General features: G+C 39.0%; 1 non-coding gene across 1 annotated transcript; it reads right to left on the bottom strand.

Annotated features, from left to right (window-relative positions):
* Nucleotides 1-1029: 1029 nt before the first annotated feature.
* Trnac-gca lies at nucleotides 1030-1101 on the bottom strand. Its single transcript has one exon. It is a non-coding gene; the product is annotated as a tRNA-Cys (tRNA).
* Nucleotides 1102-10321: the final 9220 nt, after the last annotated feature.

The raw sequence follows: 10321 nt of genomic DNA, 5'->3' as shown, positions 1-10321 counted from the left end.
TCCGTCTGTCTGTCAGCAGGCTGTATCTCAAAAACCGCTATAGCTAGACTTCTGAAATTTTCACAGATTGTGTATTTCTGTTGCCGGTATAACAACAAATACTAAAAACAAAATAAAGTTAAGATTTAAGGGGGGCTCCCATACAACAAACGTGATTTTTTTTTGTCCTTTTTGGCTCGTAATCCATAATGGCTACATGTAGGCACTTCAAATTTTCACATAATATGTAATCTCGATTATATCTAGTCTCGATTATATTTAATAACAAAATTAAAATAAATAAGTAATTAATCCTATACAAAAACACAATTTTTTTCCTACTTTCGCTCTATATCGGTATTCCGATCCGACTCGTACTTGGTCGATTTTTTTAATCTTAAGTGACTAACTTTATTTGTCACGATTTCTTTTCCCGTAAGTTTAGAAAATTGTAAAACAACTTACAAATATAAAAATAGCCTATGTCACCCACGGAATCAATATAATAAAATATAAACTATTGGCACTATATTTGGAAAAATGGGACCAGTTATGTTGTATTTATAATATTTAAATAGTTATTGTATTTATAAGCAGTGCCGTAAATCGGGCGATGCCACCGGTGCCCAGGCACAGGGCGTAGACTCTGGTGGGACGCAAGAATGGCCAGACCAGCATACTCTTATTCTTTCGTATTGCTCCCGATAAGTACTTCCCGCTATGCCCCAGAGATGTTTTCCAATGTAGAAAAAAATATCCACAGCCGAACATATAACTTTCTCCTTTTTTGGAAGTCAGTTAAAAAACAAGGGTGCAGTTATACTATAAGCACGCACAGGGCGCAAAAAAGGCTATTTACGGCACTGTTTATAAGCTGCTACAAATGCACATAAGTTCATAATATTATTATAATATTGCAAAAAATAAATGTCAAAATTATGCCGTACACATAAAAATGCGAACTAACCTTCCCTCACGCACTCTTTCTGATATTATAAAATTGTTTAATTTATTAAATAAACGAAAAAAAAAAAAACAAAAAACTTTGCTAGGGGACACCCGGGTTTGAACCGGGGACCTCTCGATCTGCAGTCGAATGCTCTACCACTGAGCTATATCCCCGATGTACTGTAAGCTGAAATTTATCATTGGAACCGACTACAAATAAAATTGTGCCTACGTGTTATTTGTTTAAAGTGAACATTCGGCAATAATGATTAATGACAAAAAATAATAAGCGTATAGCGATTAAATAAGCTTCTTTTAAGCAATAGATATTAGATATGGAGACGGCTGGTCTTTTATTGGTCAAATACACAGATGAAGTTATTAACACACACACTATTAAGTCATTAACTACGAAGATAATAAATAAATTATTATGGTAAATTAAGACATAGTCCGCGCACTGTAAAACTCTGGAACGAACTGTCACCAGCAGTATTTCCGGACCTATACGACCTGCAAACCTTCAAGAAAAGAGCGTATTCCCCTTAAAAGACCGGCAACGCACCTGCAGCTCTTCTGATGTTGCGAGTGTCCATGGGCGACGGTAGTTGCTTACCATCAGGTGGCCCGTTTGCCCCCTTATTTTATAAAAAAAAAGTCCGTAACGAAATTCGTTGCACTTTGTTTCAACTTTTATCGCAATATTTTATCAAAATCGCTTCAGCAAATAATAATTGTAGACGCCTTATCATAGTAATATCTGAACTTGCTTGCTAGTAAAAAAAAATTTTTGTAAATTTTATTTTAACAAACAAATTAAGTACTTATGTATTATTAAATCGAGATTTCATGTAAGTACATGAAGTAAACATACTTAACACGATTCAACACGTTTGCAGGCGTGTGCGACGCGATTCGCGAAACAGCAGTAAAAAAGCGTCACGGAAACTTCCGAAACCATGATCGGCTTGGCCGACTAGTCGGCCGATTAGTCGGCTTCTTTGCTGCCGTCTAATCGGCTAGTCGGCTAGTCGGAAAAAGTCATGATCGGCACATCTCTAGACTTATTCAGCATGAAAATATATACATTTCCTTAAATTTTAAACAAGTAATTATTAAAATGAGAATTTTTCTGCCGTTTCTCATATTTTATTATCTATTATTCCTCATATTTTTGTATGTTGTTTGTCACGTATAATCTAAATTCTACGCCTACTCACTGTCTGGGTTTGTAATATTTAGGGTGGGTTGCATAAGATTCGTCCATTGTAGTTAAGGTTAAGGTTATCGTCAACGCCTCCGTGATCCAGTGGTTAAGAGCGTGGCTCTTGACTCGGAGGTCGTGGGTTCAATTCCCGCGTTGGAAACATGTTATTTCCAAGTTTGGTTAGGACAATGCAGGCTGATCGCCTGATTGTCTGACAAGTAAGATGATCCATGCGTTGGATGGGCATGTAAAAAGTCGGTCCTGCGCCTAATCTCTCGCCAGTCGTGTCGGTCTTCCGACCCACTGGGTTATGAGAGTGAATAGAGAGTGTACTGCGCACACACTTGGCACTATAAAATTACTCCTGCGTACCTAGCCTGGTTTCAATGAAACCGGCCACCGTCACCGAAACCGGTGTGGAGGGTATTATTATTTATTATTGTCAAATATGGCGTCCATTATTGACTTTAACCAGAGATTTGACCGTTCATTTGACATTTTGTTACAGTTAAAGTTATACATAGTTAAAGTAAGTCAAAACCACCCTTAAAATGTACTTATTTCGTTTGTTGATTAAATACAGCGTGTTTGTTATAGTTGATTGGGCTTGATGGATGTTTGGTTGGGGGTTGATTGGGGTTGGTTGGTTAATGGTTTACAAATTACAATATTGGCTAGTGGGTACCACAAGTCTAGTCGGCAATCCACTAGCGTTCAACGTCCATCCAGACTTTGTTAAAAAATAAAAAGTAAAAGTAAAGTAAGTTTAAATAAAAATAAACCATGTTTAATTAATCCAATCCACCAGGCTAACATAAAAGCGAAGGTATTTTTTTTTTAATGGACGCTTCACACCACGTCAGTCTGGCTCCGTGGTAAGTACCTGAAGGACTTGTGTTACAGGTACCAGACAAATAATACATACAGGAAATAATATATTTAATACTTTTATACTATGCATATATTTAAGATTTTTATTATATGATACACATATTTAATACACATCCATGACCCAGGAACTTTGAAAACTTTTTGTTCCGTCGGCGGGATTCGAACCCGCGACCCCCGGCTTGAGCTACCAACGCGCTCACCACTGAGCCACCGAGGTCGTCGAGGTATAAAAATATATAAATCCCTAAAACGGGCGTGCGTTACCGCTCGTTATGTTATGAATATTTTCCGTTAGCCAAGGAACCCCCGGTATGAAATAAAGACTCCCCTAACGAAATTAAATGGTTCCGTACAATACAAGTTTTATACAAGGAAGACGCTACTAAATACGCGATAATAAGTATGTTTAAAGTTGGGTATTTCTTGACATTCATTGATTAGCAAATAAAATTAATATGAATATGCCGCATCACGCATGCGGATGATATCAAAAACTATATAATTATATAAGATGACGCACATTTTGTAATAGGCAGTAGACGTACTGTGTAGCCAGTAGCATACATTATTAAGAACCATTAGAATTTACCAGCTTATTAAAATCATATAGTAGTAATTGAGGCAAGGCGCTGGAACTTAGAACAAACTGAGACTGCGCTTTTGCTTATTGACGATATTGGTACAAATTATTTCCAAATAACAGCAAAACGCGCATTTCCTAGCTCCATCAGTGGCTAATGCTGGGCGGTTAGGGATAATGCGATTATTAGTTTATGAGATGGGCGCGTGACGAACAGACGTACTATCAGCATCCCCCAATGAAGTTACCGACCCATCTCCACTTGAGATAGTTTTTAACTACTGTTAAAGAACTTGTTTATTCCGGAATTGCCAATTTAACTCCTCGATACGGCACAAACTCTGTTAAAAAGTTGTGCTCCTCAACGATTATGCTATCCTAGTCATAATGATCGATGAGAAAATAAATAATGAAACGTTGTTGCAATGGGCAACAAAATATTATGGCGCTATGGCTGTAGGGTTTATCCTGTCAATTGTCGTGTCAAACAGCTGTCATATGTCACGAAATAGCTTCGACATGTCACGGTATAGCTGTCATATGTCTGTCTGACACGACATTTGACACAAAAGACCCTACCTTCCCTGGCAAATGATATTCGAAAACCCTCATTCTCTGATACTAGACTTACCGAATCTGCTAAACATGCATATTGCATACCTACAGCACATTATAGCAATATTGCTATACTGTGCCTACAGGGATTTTGTGGCACTTGGATGATACACATGGATGATGGAACAAAATATAGGTTTGAGCGCATTTGTATGAAAAAAACTGTCTTTCAAGAGATAGCTATTTCAATAGTCACGCGCTAAAATATTCTTGTAGCCAACCAGAGCAAAATGAAACATTAAACAATATATCTTCGAAAAGACACAGTCATTGGATAGTTGATTGACAACGGGTGGAAGAGTGATACGCTCAAGCTGTGTTAAAATATAATGAACGACCTACAGCCGCCCACTGCGATCATCAATCCTGTTCCACTCGATTTGCCAACTTAATCAGATGACGACGCGAATAACGCGATATTTCGACATTTATCCTCCAATGCGTAGTGCGAGCGCGCGTGTTTCACTGAGATTCACTGTTCCCCTATTAATGCACAAGGGTTACAAAAGTTTATAAACGCTCCTAGGTTTACAGGAGTTTATTATAATAAACTCCTGTAAACCTAGGAGCGTTTATCCATTCAATAGCTAACTGGTTATGAGTTCCTTTTTGAATGAAATAAACTTCTGACAAAAAAATTCGAGAGAAATCGGTCATATAATAACAAACATAATTATATTTTAATGCCCGAATTCTTAACACCATCGGGATAGATGTGGCATGATTAAAAAATGATTTTTAAATATTCCTTTTTGCCTCTGCTTCAGTTTTCATTTTTAACCGACTTCCAAAAAGGAGGAGGTTATATTTGTCAGCACTGTAGAAAAATATTCTTGTATCTCTTCGTTTCAACAAAAACAAAACAAAAATTAGCCGCGCATAGAATTCCTTTTTGTAAGCCGGTTAAAAAGTGTTAAAACCGAAGTATTTCGGAATGTAACATTGTTGTAGTCTGTTAACAGTGTACACGCCGGCTTTAAATTACTGGCCGCTGTGAAAGTTCGAGTCGCCATTGTATTCTGTTTTATTGTATTCTGAATAATCTACGTTCTGAATCTAGAGAGATTAAGAACTAGATGATGCCCGCAATTCTGTTAGGCCAAAATTCGTTTTTCCGGGATAAAAAGTATCCTATGGGGGCTATGGGCTATGTCCTCCCCCGGAGCTCAAAGTACCGAATGGTTTCATACCGAAGAAGTACAAGGGGTGACAGACGTGCGAGTAAGTACGCGGACTTATGGCTCGACGATCTTAAGAGCCCACATGACCCTAACTTGACTACATACTTTGAACTAGATCTCAAAATCTGTAAGGTCTAGAAAACTGATTTTTTGACACAAGTAACTTCAGTTCATAAAGATTAAATGCTCAAGACGAAAACACGATTACTCAAAAAATGCTCGATAATTTCTTTTTTACAAAAAACCTTGTTTTAGACACATTTTTGCTTTAATCTTCGAAGTTTGCTGTCTTTTCTTTAATATTTTTTAATACTTATCTAAAAAGGTATTGATAAAACCTAAATTTGCTCAAAACACTTTTTTCATAATCATTATAGTTCGTCTTTTATTCAAGTAAAACTAACTCGGCGATGATAGTCTAACAGCACTTCAAAAATTATTTTCTCTATATTATCTCAATAGAACTCGGTCCAATAATGCTCCATGAACCCTGAAATGAGAGCTCCTTGTGCATTATCAGTGCTGGGACCCTGGTAACTTCGCCCATAACTTTGTCGTCTAACTCCGAACATTATCGTCTACCCGTCATCTTCGAACAAACTAGCATACTCTTTGAGTTTTATTTAGGGAATCAATTAAGTATTAACTCTTATTTGTTATTAGATGGATCGAGAGAAAATCGTCCATTGACCTCGGCTGATGGCTCACAAAACTTGTGGGTGGTAACGAGATAATATCTGTACTGGATAATATAAAGCTGACGAGTTTGTTTTCTTTTTATTAAATAAGGGGGCAAACGAGCAAACGGGTCATCTGATGGAAAGCAACTTCCGCCGCCCATGAACACTCGCAGCATCAGGAGAGCTGCAGGTGCGTTGCCGGCCTTTTAAGAGGGAATAGGGTAATAGGGGAGAGTAGGGATGAGAAGGGAAGGGAATAGGGGAGGGTAGGGAAGAGAATAGGGTTGGGGATTGGGCCTCCGGTAAACTCACTCACTTGTTTCACACCGGTTTTCTGTGAGAACGTGGTATTTATCCGATCGAGCCGGCCCATTCGTGCCGAAGCATGGCTCTCCCACGTATAAACGTTTGTTTGAACGCCTTAATCACATGAACTAGTAGACCGACTTTTATGTAATATCACACAAATATATTAAGTAGGTATACTGTATAGAGTAGACCACGGTTGAAGGAAATAGGCTAATTATTATTTTGGGGGAAAATGTACGGTCCCTACGAATTTTTTTACACGGGTGAACCGCGCGGAACTAGTTTGTAACGAAAGATACAAAGTAAAATACTTATTATGCAGTTAAATCATCTATTTTTCTCCTTGTTTTATTTCATCAACATAAAATAAAATCGGCCAAGGCCCAAGTGCGAGTTGGACTCGCGCACGAAGGGTTCCGTACCATTATAAAGCAAAAATAGTAAAAAAATGAGATTTTTGTGTGGGAGCCCCCTTAATTGTTAATTTTATTTAAATGTTATTATTAATTATTAAAGTATAAATACAGCTGAGTATTTTGTGAACATTTCAGGTGCCTACATGTTGTTATCATTGATATCTACCGAGCAAAAAATGTTTGACAAAAACACGTTTGGTGTATGCCCCCCTTAAATATTTAATTTATTTTATTTTTAGTACTAGATTATGTCCGCAACTCTGTTGTGCCAAAATTGGTTTATCGCGCGGGAACCAAACTTTTTCCGGGATAAAAAGTATCCTATGTCCTTTCCCGGGACTCAAAATATCTCCAATTCTCCGTGCCAAATTTCAGCAAAATCGGTTCAGCGGTTTGAGCGTGAAGAGGTAACAGACAGACAGACAGACGGACGGACAGACAGACAGACACACTTTCGCATGTATAATATTAGTATTAAGTATTATATATTAGCTTAACGCTAGGATTTGTTATAGCGGCAACAGAAATAAATCTGTGAAAATTTCAGCTCCATGGCTATTACCGTTCTTGAGTTAGACATACAGACAGACAGTCTGACAGACGGACAGACATCTAAGTCTTAGTAATAGGGTCCCGTTTTTACCCTTTGAGTACGGAATCCTAAAAATCCTCTGTTTTCACAGAGGAATAATTTCTCCTGTCCGATAGTGAAGAGTTAAGTGCTGTAACTAAAAGCTGACCGCAACCAGGAGCGCAGCAGCGTGCGGCGGTGGACGCTCGAGTTAAACCGACACTGGAAATCAAATCTCGCGAGATAAACGCCCGAATACTGCATTCAAACACGATACCATATACTGTGGAGTGTGGACTTCAGGAAATGAAAACATTTAAATAAATAAATAAATAAAACTTTATTTCAGACTAGTTTTGTCCATAGATTTGTTAGAGATAGTAACAATTAGCTTAATATATAAGTATATTAGTAGTGTTAGTAGAGTCTGTATAATATTTACGACTCAAGCCTACCCCTATCTCCATCCAGTATTTTTGAATGGGACAGTCTAATTTAGAGGCAATGATGTTCAATAACGATGCTACCGAAACCCGTCAACGCGAGACTCAGCAAACATTTTTGACGCACTGCAGCGCCATGGCAGCCCAAGCAGCATTCTGAAGATATTGTTGTATTGGACGCGCAGGACGCTGTAGGTTCGGCGCAAGTATGTCAGCCACAGGCAGCGTTGCCAGATTTTTTTTGTGCCCAGTCGGGACTTTGGAACTTTTTGAGTGAAAAGCGGGATTCTCCAGTCAAAAGCGGGACAAAGTAAAAAAAGGTATAACATCGAAAGTTTTTTGAATTTTTTTCATTTTATTTGCGTTAATTTACGGGACAATAGATAGCAAAAGTAGCCAAAGAAATTCCACCCCTCTACCTCCCACACTCTTATCTTCATTACGCTCCTTGCTTTCTCAGCACGCTGCACGTACGTTCGGGCTTTCCCCGAAAAGCGGGACCGAGCCTGTCCCGCGCGGGACATTTAATTTTGATGAAAAAATCGGGACGTCCTGCCAAAATCGGGACGTCTGGCAACGCTGGCCACAGGCCACCCGAATAAAACGACTGACAGAACGCTTTGAACAGAGTAGTTTTAACGTCCGTAGTACAGCGAGAGAACCTGCGAGCTATCATATTGCCCATTTTATAGCGTTATAAAATGTTACTTGCTGAGTGCTGATTTTCATTATAAGAGACAGATTACAGAGTACAAGCGTTGCTAAGTTATAAGACAAGCGTCTTATAACTTAGCAACGCGCTTTAATTATTAGGTAAGTACTATAAGAATCAGGCACAATATAAATGCGTCCGGCCGAACGACTTTTAATTGGTATATTTTAAGTAAACAAAACTTGTTGGAATGGTAATTTTTTTATCAAATGTGTTTTGGTAAAAAAATATTCTGCGCGGTTTTTTTTTTTCTTTTTTGTCTATTTTATGTATTTATTTATTTTTACCACTTATTTCAGGCATCTAAGCCCATAATACAAATACCTTACAGACTAATATACCTACACACTGACATAGTATGTACGTACGTAGTACTTACTACCTCAGTGTACCTACATATTATTATTATTTATACTTAAAACTACACTTTGTCACGTGTTGACGGCTACATGACGCGCTTCGTTGCGGAATCCGGAGTCTCCCCCGGAACCTCCGGTAGACCACATCTATCGGCCAACTAAGGCGCCTCAAAGGTCGAAAGAAGATTCGTCGGTACTCTCACCGCAAAGGAACTAAAGTTAATTTTGTGGCGACTGGCGAGACTGCAGACGCTCGACCCTCAGGCGCAGTGTCGGTTTATTTAAATAACAAATTAATATTGACATTTAAAAAGGAAATTGCGCCAAATCATTGCACTTCCAAGCTTTTTGGGAAATGTTCCAACCACATCCAACCATAAGAAGCACAGTACAAATGCTTCTTAGTCATATTGACTCATAATAGTCCATAGACTCAGCTAAGCGTGGGAACGCCATGCTTCGGCACGAATGGGCCGGCTCGACCGGAGAAATACCACGTTCTCATAGAAAACCGGCGTGAAACAGCGCTTGCGCTGTGTTTCGCCGATTGAGTGAGTTTACCGGAGGCCCAATTTACCCTATTCACTTCCCTACCCTCCCCTATTACCCTATTCCCTCTTAAAAGGCCGGCAACGCACTTGCAGCTCTTCTGATGCTGCGAGTGTCCATGGGCGACGGAAGTTGCTTTCCATCAGGTGACCAGTTTGCTCGTTTGCCCCCTTATTTCATAAATTTATAGGTTGGGAGAGCCATGCTTCGGCACGAATGGGCCGGCTCGACCGGAGAAATACCACGTTCTCACAGAAAACCGGCGTGAAACAGCGCTTGCGCTGTGTTTCGCCGAGTGAGTGAGTTTACCGGAGGCCCAATCCCCTACCCTATTCAAAATCAAAATCAAAATCAAAATATTTTTTATTCAGAGTAATTTTTTTACAAAAATATTTCTGAACGTCGATACTAAGGTGCCTACCACCGGTTCGGGAACTAACCCAGCGAGAAGAACCGGCGTAAGAAACTCGCACGGGGCCATCTTTTACTAAAAAGATGGAAAATTACAATTTGAACATATATAGTGCACCAAGGCTTTAAATGAATATGTCAATGGGCGCTGCTGGTAAAGAAGAACTGTCAAAAATGACGTTTTTGTATGAAAACAGCGCTAGTTCCCCCTCTCGCCACGTTCATTTAAAGCCTTGTCGAACTGTAACAATATTATGACTTAAATCTATTTACAACAGGAATTATAAAGAGTATTCAAGTAGCCTGTAAGAACCACCCTATTCCCAAGGTGTGTTGTCGTCGATGAAATCATTGATTTTATAATAAGCTTTAGTACACAAACGTTCTTTCCCTTTCCTACCCTCCCCTATTGCCTTCCCTTCCCATCCCTACCCTCCCCTATTACCCTATTCCCTCTTCAAAGGCCGGCA

The sequence above is a fragment of the Aricia agestis genome, chromosome 12 (genome assembly GCF_905147365.1).
Source record: "Aricia agestis chromosome 12, ilAriAges1.1, whole genome shotgun sequence".
Classification (NCBI taxonomy): Eukaryota; Metazoa; Arthropoda; class Insecta; order Lepidoptera; family Lycaenidae; genus Aricia; species Aricia agestis.
This window is presented reverse-complemented; position numbering and strand designations above follow the sequence as displayed.